Here is a 13,175-nt window from a genome sequence, read left to right on the forward strand (position 1 = left end):
ATGCATGTAACTTAGTGATCTGCAGTTACTTACAACATAAGTTAGGCATAAATCCTTAATTTCAATTTACGGCAAATCAAGGAATGCAGTTAAATTAGCTCTAAATTTTTAACAAACATGCTAAAACCTAAAAGTAACCTGCAGAAACAAAACTAAGGGTCTAACTGTGAGTTGTAAATCTTTTGGTATCTGAGTTTGATTCCTTCTTTTGAATCAAAAACCTGCAGAAACAAAGTAAAAGGGTTGCTGGGAAAATAAGCTGAGGGGGCGTGCTGAATTTTTTTTCTTCCAACATGACTTGTTAATTTGCAATATTAAAATGGAAACACATATGGATCATTATATTCAGTATCTTTATTAGATAAAGATGAGGAAAATGTTTATAAAAAATTCAATTAATAGCGTTGTTAGCAAAGAATAACAGTTAAAGAAATTCATTTTTTAAGACACATCCACATCAAATTGAATTCATAGGAATGTCAAAAACAAGAGACAGATCTTTCTGTCGATATGACCAATTCTGGTAATTAAAAATACTAGTTTCTATCTCCATGGGTCGCATAGTACTATGTTCATACTGGCAGCAGCTTGATCCTAGCCACAAGGTGCTTTTAGGGGGTTAATTTCAAACACTGCAAGTAAAGTCCAACCTCATAAGAGATTGATTTTCATCTTAAACTTCATTGCGTTATTTTATTATTTCATCCAAAAATGCTATAAGTTTGGATTCTTGTTTGACTTTGGGGACCCAACCCAAGACTCATTCATCTACAATCATACATTCAATACTGACCTCTCTTCTCAGTTCTCATGACTATGCAACCATCCTCATCTTCCTTTGGTTATGGATTCACCTACGATGTGTTCCTTAGCTTCAGAGGGGAAGATACTCGTTACGGTTTCACTGGCAATCTCTACAAAGCTCTTTATGACAAGGGAATTCACACCTTCATCGATGAGGAGCTGCAGAGAGGGGACAAAATCACCTCAACACTTGAGAAGGCAATTCAAGAGTCCGGAATTTCATCATTGTGTTATCCGAAAGCTATGCATCTTCCCCCTTTTGCCTAAACGAACTTGCTTACATCCTTAACTTTATTAAGGGGAACCGTCAGTTGGTTTTGCCTGTTTTTCATAATGTGGATACTTCTCATGTGCGACACCACACAGGTAGCTTTGAACAGAAGAACAACGTGGAGAAGCTGGACACATGGAAGATGGCTCTGCATCAAGCAGCTAGCTTGTCTGGCTACCATTTCAAACATGGGTACCCTTCCTCAACCTATTATATTTTAATTCATTAATATTAATTTTAACTTGCCTAATGACATTTTAATATCAAATTTTAAAGAGATGAGAATGCTCATTAACCTTGAATAACATACATGAGGTGTTTAGTCTGACTTCACACAAATTTCTCTGGTTGAATAGGGATGGATATGAATACCAGTTTATTAACAGGATAGTTGAATTGGTGTCTAGCAAGATTAATCGTGTTCCTTTACATGTTGCGGATTACCCGGTTGGACTAGAGTCACCAATGCTAGAAGTAAAATCACTTCTTCTAGATGTTGGATCTGATGATGTCATCCTCATGGTAGGGATCCAGGGACTTGGTGGAGTAGGTAAAACCACACTTGCTGTCGCAGTCTATAATTCCATTGCTGACAATTTTGAAGCTTTATGTTATCTTGAAAACTCAAGGGAAACTTCAAACAAACATGGGATACTACATCTCCAAAGCAACCTTCTTTCTGAAACCATTGGAGAAAAGGAAATTAAGTTAACAAGTGTCAAACAAGGAATTTCTGTAATACAACATAGCTCAAGCAAAAGAAGTTCTTTTGATTCTAGATGATGTTGACAAACATGAACAGTGACAAGCAATTGTTGGAAGACCTGATTGGTTTGGTCCTGGTAGTAGAGTCATCATTAACACTCGGGACAAACATTTGCTCGCGTGTCACGGTGTTAAAAGAACATGAGGTGAAAGAATTGAATGAGAAAGATGTTCTTCAATTACTTAGTTGGAAAGCTTTTAAATCAGAAGAAGTTGATCGATGTTTCGAGGATGTTTTGAATCGAGCAGTAACTTATGCTTTAGGCCTTCCGTTGGCTTTAGAAGTAATAGGTTTCAACTTGTTTGGAAAAAGTATAAAACAATGGGGATCAGCTTTAAATCGATATGAAAGAATTCCTAATAAAAAGAGCCAAGAGATACTTAAAGTAAGTTATGATGCTTTAGAAAAAGATGAGCAAAGTATTTTTCTTGATATTGTTTGTTGCTTCAAAGAATATGAATTGGCAGAGGTAGAAGATATAATTCACGCGCATCTTGGCAATTGCATGAAACATCATATTGAAGTACTGGTTGAAAAATCTCTCATAAAGATTAGTTTAGATGGTAAGGTGATACTACATGACTGGATAGAGGACATGGGTAAAGAAATTGTTCGAAAAGAATCATCAAACGAACCTGGGAATCGTAGTAGGTTATGGTTTCCTAAGGATATATAGTTCGAGTTTTGGAAGAAAATAAGGTGAATAATATTGATACATATGGATGATTTGGTTTGGTTTTTCATCTTTAACCTTGAATTATCTCTTTTGATTATTATATGCTCATGTCACATTTTTTTTTTTGCTTTATAATATACTTTTCTCTAAATAAGCATGTATATTGTGGTTGATTCATGATTTTTTGTTAAAAGGGAACTAGTCAGATTGAGATTGAAATCATATTTATGGATTGCCCATTATTTGAAGAAGTAAAAGTAGAATGGGATGGAGATGCCTTCAAGAAGATGAAAAATCTGAGAACACTTACTATTAGAAGTGGTCTTTTTTCCAAAGGTCCTAAACATCTTCCTAATACTTAGTAATGGAATGGTGGAGATTTCCTTCACAGGATTTGCCATATGATTTTCATCCGAAGAAACTTGCTATATGCAAGTTACCCTATAGCTGCTTTACATCACTCGGGTTGACTTCCTTTTTATTGAAAAAGGCAAGTGTATTGAATTCAATTTCCTCGATCTTGTATTTTAATAAGCTTACTTTAAGGCTACTCATTTTTTTCATTTTTATGTTTTTATATTAATAAATTCACTTTTAGTTGGTTGACTTGCTTCTTTTTTCCTTTCTTATGTTGCAGAAATTGGTGAATTTGACAAGTTTAAATTTTGACATGTGCCAATGTTTAACACCGATACCAGATGTATCTTGTCTCCCACAATTGGAAGAATTATCAATTCGATCGTGTCAAAATTTATTTACAATTCATCATTCGATGGGTTCTTGGAAAAACTTAAAATCTTGAGTGCTTTTAATTGCCGCAAGCTCAAGAGTTTTCCACCCATCAAGTTTACCTCTCTTAAGCTACTCACACTTTCATTTTGTGACAGTCTCGAGAGTTTTCCAGAAATATTAGGAAAGATGGAAAATGTAACACAACTTTGTTTGGAAAATACTCCCATAAAAAAATTCCCACTTTCATTTCAAAATCTTACTAAGCTTCAAGAGTTACGTCTGGGTTACAGCAAAGAACTGAGAATACGTGGTTGTGATGCAGTGATGCTGCAATTTTCATTTGTAACATTTCCATGATGCCAGAATTGGCTAAGATTATAGCTTGTGGATGGCCAGCGGAAGGGTGGCTATTGTCTAAAGAGAACAAGGATGCAGAAAAAGTGAGCTCAATCTTATCCTCAAATGTTCAACATCTTGGTCTCCGATACTGCAACCTGTCAGATGATTTTTTTCCAGTAGTTCTCCAATGGTTTGCTAATGTGAAGGAGTTAGACCTATCAGGGAATAATTTCAGTTATCCCCGAATGTATCAAAGAATGTCACTTCTTAACTAGGCTGGATTTAGATTATTGCTATCATCTTCGAGAAATTAGAGGGATTCCTCAAAACATGGAATATTTCTCTGCAATAGAATGTTTGTCCTTGACTTCCGCATGTAGAAGCATGTTATTGAATCAGGTAATGTTTTTGTTATTTTTATGTATTTGATGTTATTGGTATAAATGCATCTACTTTGTCGATGATTAATTTTTGCTGAGTAACCGGGTTAGTCACCTATATATTGTTGAGCCTTCCTGCTAAGGATGTTTTTTTTTTTTCTATTTACAAGTCTCGAATCCGAAAACTTGCTTAAGGAATTCAAGCCCACTTTCACTCGGACTAATGACATGTTGTTCTTGTATGTATTTGATTTGGTTGTTGATAGTGTATTTAGTGTTGCTAAACTTATTGGTGAACTAACAGGAACTGCATGAGGATGGAAACACCATCTTTTATTTGCCAGTAACTAAGATTCCTGAGTGGTTTGAGTGCCAGACCTGGGGGCCACCAATTTCTTTCTGGTTCCGTAACAAATTCCCAGCCATAGTTATTTGTCTTGATATGGAACCAGTGGGTGAGTATTGCTCGCTAGAAGATGAAGGTCTGTTTGGCCTCATCGTGATCATCAATTTGAGGGTTTGTGGACCGAAATAAATAGTACATGTCTCTTTGATCTGCAGAAGATAAAACTCAAAGAGGATTTAGGTGAAGCACTTTTAGAAAATGAATGGAACCATGCAGAGATTGTATATAAATTTTTTAATTCCGTCCCAATCCTTAGAAAAAGTGGAATCCATGTATTGAAACAACAAACTAGAATGAAGGATATCCAATTCACCAATCCTTGTAGAAAAAGAAAACTAGATGATGATCTCAATAGTTCAGAATCACAAGACCAATCGATGTTGAAAAAGAGAATAGATTAGGGACACGGAAGTTGCTGGGACACAATTTGTGTAACAACAATGGATGGTTTTTTTGTCGCCTATATGTGGAACTGGGTACATAGTGATTTTCATTTCTTTCTGCTCTAGCATTAATCAATATTTGGATAACAATGTGAAAGAGGATTCGTGTTTAATGAGGAAAGTTTTGCTTCTATCTTTATTGTACCTTAATTCTAGTTACAATTTGACAATAGATTTGTTTTCAGTTGTAATCAGGATCTTTCCTACTCACTGTAATTGGGACCATGATTTACATTTTCCTAGTTGCAATAATTAGGACAACGATTTAGGATTTCTTAGTTATCCTTATTAAATTAACAATTCTAATTTTTTTTATCTATTTCTTTACGCAAGCCCTACTTGTATAGAAACAACGTATATAGACATGTGATATATGTGAATATCAATATGATTTTCAGAGTCACCCGGACTCTAAAAATCAATAGAGTCTGGCTCAAGGAAAAAAACAAAGATGGAAAAGAAGAAGAAAAAAACAAAAGGCACATAGAATACGATTAGTCAAAGATGGAAAAGAAGAAGAAAAAGGAACGTCAATTAGAACAATAGAACGATATCATGATGGAAAAAATAAGTCTGTTTGAATGTTGCCTAGACTCCTTCACTAGAGGGATGATTGTTTTGACAATGGATGCAGACAAAGGTGGGCTCAAAGGCTTCGGCAACAAGTAGTGGAAAATTCTAGTGGGTATGCTAAACAATCTATTGTTGATAAAAAAAAAAAAAAAAAAAGTACGCTAAGCAAGAAGGGAAGCAACATGCTGAAAGGATGATGGGTAAGATTTAACAATTTTTTTCTTTCAGAAACAAAAAATAGATTATATTAAGATAATTGGTATTGCTATATCACAAGCTGTGAAAATATGGCAATACCAGGAAAACAAATTACAATTATGAAATCCATTCTACTAGTGCCCATGCACGATTGATTCATACAAAGAAAACGTGTACTAATACTGCAGACTCCAAAATCTAACCAATGATATCCATTTTGCAATAGCATCATAGTATAGCCAAGCATTACTTCCCTGGCTGAGAACATTGGTGCTAGCCAGTGTGTTATTAATTCTGCAGAATTGACACCTTATATCCAGGTAGGACTCTCGATTCCCCAAGCCAAAGATAGCTTCTCATCCGCACTTCATAAGCAAATCTACAGTGAAAGATAACATGCTCTGTTGCTTCTAGTGTCATGTTACATAGAACACAGTCAGAATTGCTATCCACAGGGAGAATATGTCTCTTGTGGAGATTATCTTTTGATTGGATACGGTTAAGTCCCAACTTCCATTCAAATCCCTTCACCTTCGATGGTACCCTCAACTTTCACATCTTCCTATAAAATCTTTCATTTTCCAGTTAACCCACACATTTTGTAGTAAGTGATAGACTTCTCTTACCACGTACTTCCTTTGGGTACCCCTACACCATGGTCATCCATCACACTCAGTTTGAATAGGGACTATTCGTTCAGTGTCATCCGCCAATTGTTGAACCAAAGATTCTTCCCATGTGAACCAATTCCTCCTCCACTTTAAATCCCACCTCCATCACCTTGCAAGAGTTTTGTTCGTAATTTAAAAAGACCCTGTTATATTTTGATATTTTGTGAATAAACACTCTTGACCAATAACCCTCTCAGCAAACCAAAAGCTTTCATCTCTCCTCTTCCCCAAAATCTCGTTGGAACCACCCCTCCGCAAAGCCACCCAACTCACAAGTTTTCAATAGGTCACCCCACCATTAAGAATCATTCCTAATGTCTTGGCCCAACACAAATTTATCAAAATCCCATATACCATATTTTTCTATCAACACCTCTCTCCAAAGACCTTCCCTCTCACTCATAAGCCCCCACAATCATTTTTCCAACAAAACCCTATTAAAGACCTCTAAGTTCCTAATACCCAAGCCCCATTTCTCAATAGGTGAACACACAACATCCCACTTAACCCAAGATATTTTCCTCTCCTTACCACTTGCAACCTACAAAAAATTCCTTTGAATACTACTAAGAACAGAAAGGACTTTCTTAGGGATTTTGAAAAAAAGATATGAAATACAAGGATAGAGAAGACTATACTGATTTGACAAGACAAATCCTCCCACCAAAAGAAGTGCCTCCTACCCCAAGGTCTCAACTTCCTATGCATTTTTTCAATGATTGGTTACCATGTTGAGACTTTTCTAGCATCCGCCCTAATTGGAATTCCCAAATAAGTAAAAGGGAGGCTTGTGGTAGTACAATTCAATATCGTAGCACAAGTTAGGGTCTCCCTTTGCTCCACATGAATACTATCAAGCAACTTTTGTGAAAGTTGACTTTTAATCTGGAAGCCATCTCAAAACATCCAAGGATCATCTTTAGTGTTATGTAATCTCTTATTTCATTCCTAAAGAAAAAATAGAGTCATCGGCAAATTGAAGGAGTGGAAGCCTTAAACTACCATTCCCCCACACTGATTCCTACAATTAAGTCTTTATTTTCCACTTCTCTGACCAACCCACTTAATCCTTTTGCAACCACCAAGAATAGGAATGGTGTTAGCGGCTCTCCTTGTCTTATGCATTTTTTTGCCAAGAATTCTACCATTGGGCTTCCTTTCACAAGAATGGATATGGATGATGATTGTAAGCATCCCCAAAGCCTTATCCAATCTACTTATAGCACCACCTCCTGCTCTCGCCCTAGTAAATTTCTTTCCCACCCATGGTAACCACTATAGTGTCCCACACTTTTTCTCCTTCAATAACATCACTTTTAGCCAAGATATCTCAGTATTCTTTATCCTCTTTCTCTATATGCAATCTTCTGATATTGTCTTTCCCCCACCCTTTTTGGAAAAGGATGTCGTTGCTTGCTTCTTGGGTTTTGTTTGAATTCCATTGAGCAACAAATCCATTTTATTTGTTGGATTAAAACTCAACATTTTTTCCCTTTACTAGTTGTTAATTGTTGCTTTCCTTTTTAGTTGTAGCGTGGTTTCTGTTTGGTCCTTGTCATAGGGGAATTGTCCATGTTGTCAATAACTATGGATGAATGAAGTTCTTTAGTTTTGGGGGTCACTCATGTTTACAATACTTCAGACAAAACATAAAGCATCACCAACAGACTCTTCTTTTTGAATTGGGAGACATTACCAACAAACTCTCATTTTCACAATTGGGAGGTGGGCTTCTTTATTTTTTGTTTTGTCTCCCTTAGCTTCTCTAATGTAGTGTTTGGGCCAAGCCCATTATGAGTACCCCTAGTCACCTTATCATTCGCACTCCCCTTCGTATGGCTACATGTTCCCTCTTGTTCGTTATTTCCACACTTTCCCATCTCCACGTGGTTTGGGCCCCCATTAGTCTTACATGGCCCATTTTGTAGACTATCCCAATCTCCTTCACCGTGTATATCCTTACCCCTTACTATCATGTCAGTCTTAGGACTTAGCTTTCCAGTTTGACTAGCCTCTGTTGAAGTGCTTTCACCCTTTTCATGCTTTCTCTCTTTTTCTTTCTGAAAAAGCCAATGATAGCTTGTTCTCCCTAAAATCCACCTCCTTCAACTTCATGCTTCCTTTCTTTACCTTACCAACTTCCTTTATCCACCCTTGTTCATGAAAATTAGGTAGACATGCTCCTATCGATCAAAGTACATCCATTATCCCTATAGCTCCCGTTCGAGATTTCGCCATCAACCATAAATGCATTTTGTCGTAGTTATCTCATTCTCTTTGGTGGTGTTGCTTCTTTTTATAGAGGTTGACCCAATTCAAAGTAGGATTTAAGGACAACCTCTTTGTCCATTGGATCATAGCTCACTTTCCACGACCCTCCTTTGCCCGCATCGTCGTCGTCATTTGACCTAAACAACCAGTCTGACCTTCTTGATTCTAACCAATCCCCTTTTACTAACCCATTTGCATAAGAGGGATTGTTTTTACCCCCTTTTAAGGTAACAACACTTTTTCATTTACCCCAAATCAGCCTCTTCGATTAGCCAAACATTGTAGATACTTTCACGATCTCGTACTTTTTGAATGACGCTATTTGTGTTTGGATCAACATTTTGACTCTTACTCTTGCGTATTTAAGTTGCTCAAAGTTCTTTGTTTCATCAAAGATCTTCATACAACATCAAACTTGGCCAACCATTTTAGTAAATGTCTCTTCATTCCATAGATTTAATGGCACCCTCGTAACTCTAAGCCCTAATATCAGATACGACTTCAAATTGTCATGTTTCTCTCGTTAGCAAAAATATATTATCGCCTAGGTATCTTAGGTGAAAAGATGAGAACCCATGGAGGAAAAAGGCTTCCTTGATGTTCACCAATGATTTTTACTTCGTCAATCTTCCTACACAGCTTTTCTACAGCCAACATACGTTTGTTTCCTCTAATCTAATATTCCAACCTCCAACCACTCTATGTGGTCTTCTGCCATTATCTTTGGCTGCTCACCTCATTCTTCCAATATGTACTGCCATCGCATATGAACAATTAGGTCGTGTTCTCGCATCTCTATAAATCTCCCTAAACCTTTTCCTTCCTCGGTGATATGAATAAGTCCCTCATTATTCCCCATTTATGGAAAATATTCCACAGTTTTGATACATCATAGCATTCCACAAAGTCTATAAAGAAATGCAATGTAACCGATTCACTATTGGTTCCTTTCCCATTTTGCCTTATGTCGTCCCTTTTTGTCCCCTCTCGCACTGTCACTCTATTCACTCAGCAATCACTTATCCCTCTTGTTTGAAGCCAACACTAATTTGTAAATTTAACAAAATCATTGATACAGGAGCATCTAATCACATGATTGGAAATTTAACAGTAGAAGAGAAATTATTGATGGGTAGAAGAGTTTGCACTGAATTGAAGTTAGGGTGCATTTGATAGAAAACAATTTTTTTCATGCTCAAGAAACATGATTCTTAGAGGGTGTTTGTTTCATGGTATCATGATATATTTTTATGAATAACATTCTCAAGAATATTATAACTATAAATATTATTCTCAATATATTTAAAAATGGGTTTGGTTACACTTTAATATTTTTGGGAATATCCTTAAAATTAAAATAACTTAAATAAAAACAAATGCGAAGGGAAGTTAATTACTGGTATTTTAGAGCACGACTCTCCTTATTCTCATGGAAATATCATTTTCTCATCCCTTCTCATGGGAATAAAAATGTAGGAATGTATGGTAAAAATGGAAGTTACAACTTTCCTAGCAATCAATAATATGTAAGACTAATTTTTTAAAGCTTGTAAGAAAAATGGGAATGTAACATTCCCATGTTTACATTCCTAGGAACCAACTGTTAATATGTTAAACAAACACACTCTTAGGAATCATATATAATGGGAATCATGATTTCTAGGAATAACTAAAATATGTTTGATTCATTATTAATATTCTCGAGATTATTTAAGGGACATTTGTTTCATAGAATCTTCTTACATTTTAAAGAATATAATATGAGAATATCATTCTTGGGTATTTGTAAGAAAAAAAACTATGTTTGGTTACATTTTAATATTTCTAGAAATATTTTTTAAGATTTTAAATGATCTAAATGAATGTTACTAATATTTTTAGTTGTAATTTTTTTTATATCTAATGTTGACTTATTTTTTATTTTTTTCATCTTCGATATTTTGTATTATTTCATCTTTTGTTGACTTATGTTGATTTATTAGCAACATGGAATTATACATAACATTTAATAAAATGTCGTGAAAATAAATTAGTAACATTTATTCATATTTGACAACATTTTTTTAAATGTCATCAAAAGTTTTTAACAACATTTTTACTAAGTGTTTACAAAAGAATGTTACTAAAGGTCATATGTATAGTCATGTACGTTTTGTTCATTCATAAGATTTGAATCCAAGATCTTACTTTAAGAGATCGAACACAATTTCACTCATGTCAACATGTTGGTCTACTATCCATGTTTGTCGTGTATATCATTGTCATCCTTAAAAAAAATTGTCATAGATTATGTTTGACAAAACTAGTTGAAAAGTTAATTGAAAACTAAAAAGTTAGCGGATATTTGAAAGTTGATAGTTAGAAACTAAAAAATTAATTTATTAATCATAAGTGTTCGATAAACTTATAGGTTGAAGTAATTGTAAAATGTAAAATGACATATTTATATAATAATTTTATATAAATTTCAATATTTTTATCGGCAAAAATATATTGAGGTATTATAACTTAATTTTTAATTAATATTAAACTCTTATAATTTTTATTTATAGATAAATCATTTCCATTACATTTATTTGTTATGTTTTTTATATTATATATTTTATTATTAATCTTATCTTATATCTTAAAATATTTTTAATCAAGTTTAAAATAAATATAAAAAATTAATTAGACATTGTACCATGTTAATTAATATACTAGTTAAAATAAATTATATGATATAAAATCATTCAAAAAATAATAATAATTAAAATAAAATAAATTTAACATTTATTATTGTCAATTTCATAAATTAAATATTAAATATTATAAATAATATAATAATTAAAATAAATTAGCACAATATAAAAAAAGTGTAGGAGAAATGGGTGAAAGGAACAAATATAAAAAAAATCATATTTTATTTAAAAGGACAATTAGAAAATTTAATAAATATTTTAAGTAATATCGTGTGCCTTGTATGAGTATTAAACTTATATTTGTATAATTATTTTGTAGTGTTATAAATTTCTAATATTGTATCAATTATTTGTGTATTTTTTTAATGAATGTGTGTTAGTATACGAAATTAAGTGTTATATTAAATTATCTTTGAAAATGATCATCCATTTTAAATTAATCATTAATTTTAAATTTTGGTATACCAAAAATAATAATATTAAATTATTTTCATAATTTTTTGACTCTTGAGAATCTGTTATATTAGAAGAAGAAAATATAAAAACATAAAATAAATTATAAAAAAATATTGCATTAGAGGAAGAAAATAAAAAAAATATGAAACTATAAAAAAAAATTTTACACCGAAGATATATATCACCAACAATATTGTAACTAAGAGTGTTATGTCAACTACTAATTTCTGTTAAGCATAAAGATCATGGAAGTAGATATTACTTTGTCTAACAAAGTCTTCGTCTTCTTGTATGCATGAATCAATCCCTGAAAATAAAAGGAAAAATTAAAAAATCATCTTAAAATTAAACACACATGAAGAGGTTAAAGAGAATCATAAATGAAAACAAACATTTAAAATATCATAGTTTTATGTCCGAAAGGGAAAGGTAATACAAAGCAGAGGATTATATTCCGCCATAAACTAAAATATACGTGGATTTAGCATTTTTTTTAATAACAATTTTAATATTGTATAATAATGTACTACAAAAAATGACCAATTAGTTTATTTCATTCCATTTTAGTATTTTTTTTAATTAACAACATATCTTTTTTAGCCAATATGTATTAAGCTATATCAGTTCTACATAGTAAGGGTAAATTCATGTTTTCATCATGTAATGAAAAATTATAAGAATGAATTATAAAATGGAAATATTAAATTTGTAAACCATATTTAAACATTAATTGAAAAAAATATGTTAAATAACATTTGAAGTTTCAATAATAACATGGAGTAAATTTTTAGTTCAAATTAATTTTTTTCTTATTTATTCAATTAAATAAAATTTTAATATTTTAAATTAACTTATTTGATTAATTTTCAATTTTATTAAATTAACAATATATACATTTATTAATATAAAATATTGAAAATATATAAACATAAAATAAAATTCATGGGATACATTTTTTATGAAGTACGAAATTTTATAAAAACACAAATTTGATATATATATATATATATATATATATATATATATATAGAGAGAGAGAGAGAGAGAGAGAGAGAGAGAGTATGCATCATACAAAATTTTGTTAAGGATATAGTAATTTGTTCTATTATAAAACATATATGTGTAAAATTTAAATAATTCCATTAGTAATAATGGTTTAGGATAATTTTAATTGATTCACATAGTTAAAATTTAAATTAATTCACACAAGAATATTTTACTATTATGAAACATATACGAGCATAATTTTAATTGCTTGTTTGATAAAAAAAATTAAATCAATATTAATTTATTCTATTGTAATTAAACAACTGCACTCAATTTTTGTTATCCCAAATCAAGAATGTAAAAAAATTGAATAAAATGATCTTTTCAAAAGAAAGTTGACAGGGAACATGCAAGATATAGGAAACTAAGCTAGTAATATTAAAAAAAATTATGCTTATAAATTATCAAATATGAATTTAATATCCATGCAAGATATAGGGAAACTAAGCTAGTAAAATATA

At 32.3% G+C, this 13,175-nt stretch overlaps 2 pseudogenes; both read left to right on the forward strand.

Annotated features, from left to right (window-relative positions):
- The first annotated feature begins 417 nt into the window (after positions 1-417).
- On the forward strand, positions 418-3,026 carry LOC114390262 (annotated as a pseudogene).
- A 132-nt stretch (positions 3,027-3,158) lies between these two features.
- On the forward strand, positions 3,159-4,961 carry LOC114390263 (annotated as a pseudogene).
- The last annotated feature ends 8,214 nt before the right edge of the window (positions 4,962-13,175 follow it).

The sequence above is a fragment of the Glycine soja genome, chromosome 16, assembly GCF_004193775.1.
Source record: "Glycine soja cultivar W05 chromosome 16, ASM419377v2, whole genome shotgun sequence".
In the NCBI taxonomy this organism is placed as follows: Eukaryota; Viridiplantae; Streptophyta; class Magnoliopsida; order Fabales; family Fabaceae; genus Glycine; species Glycine soja.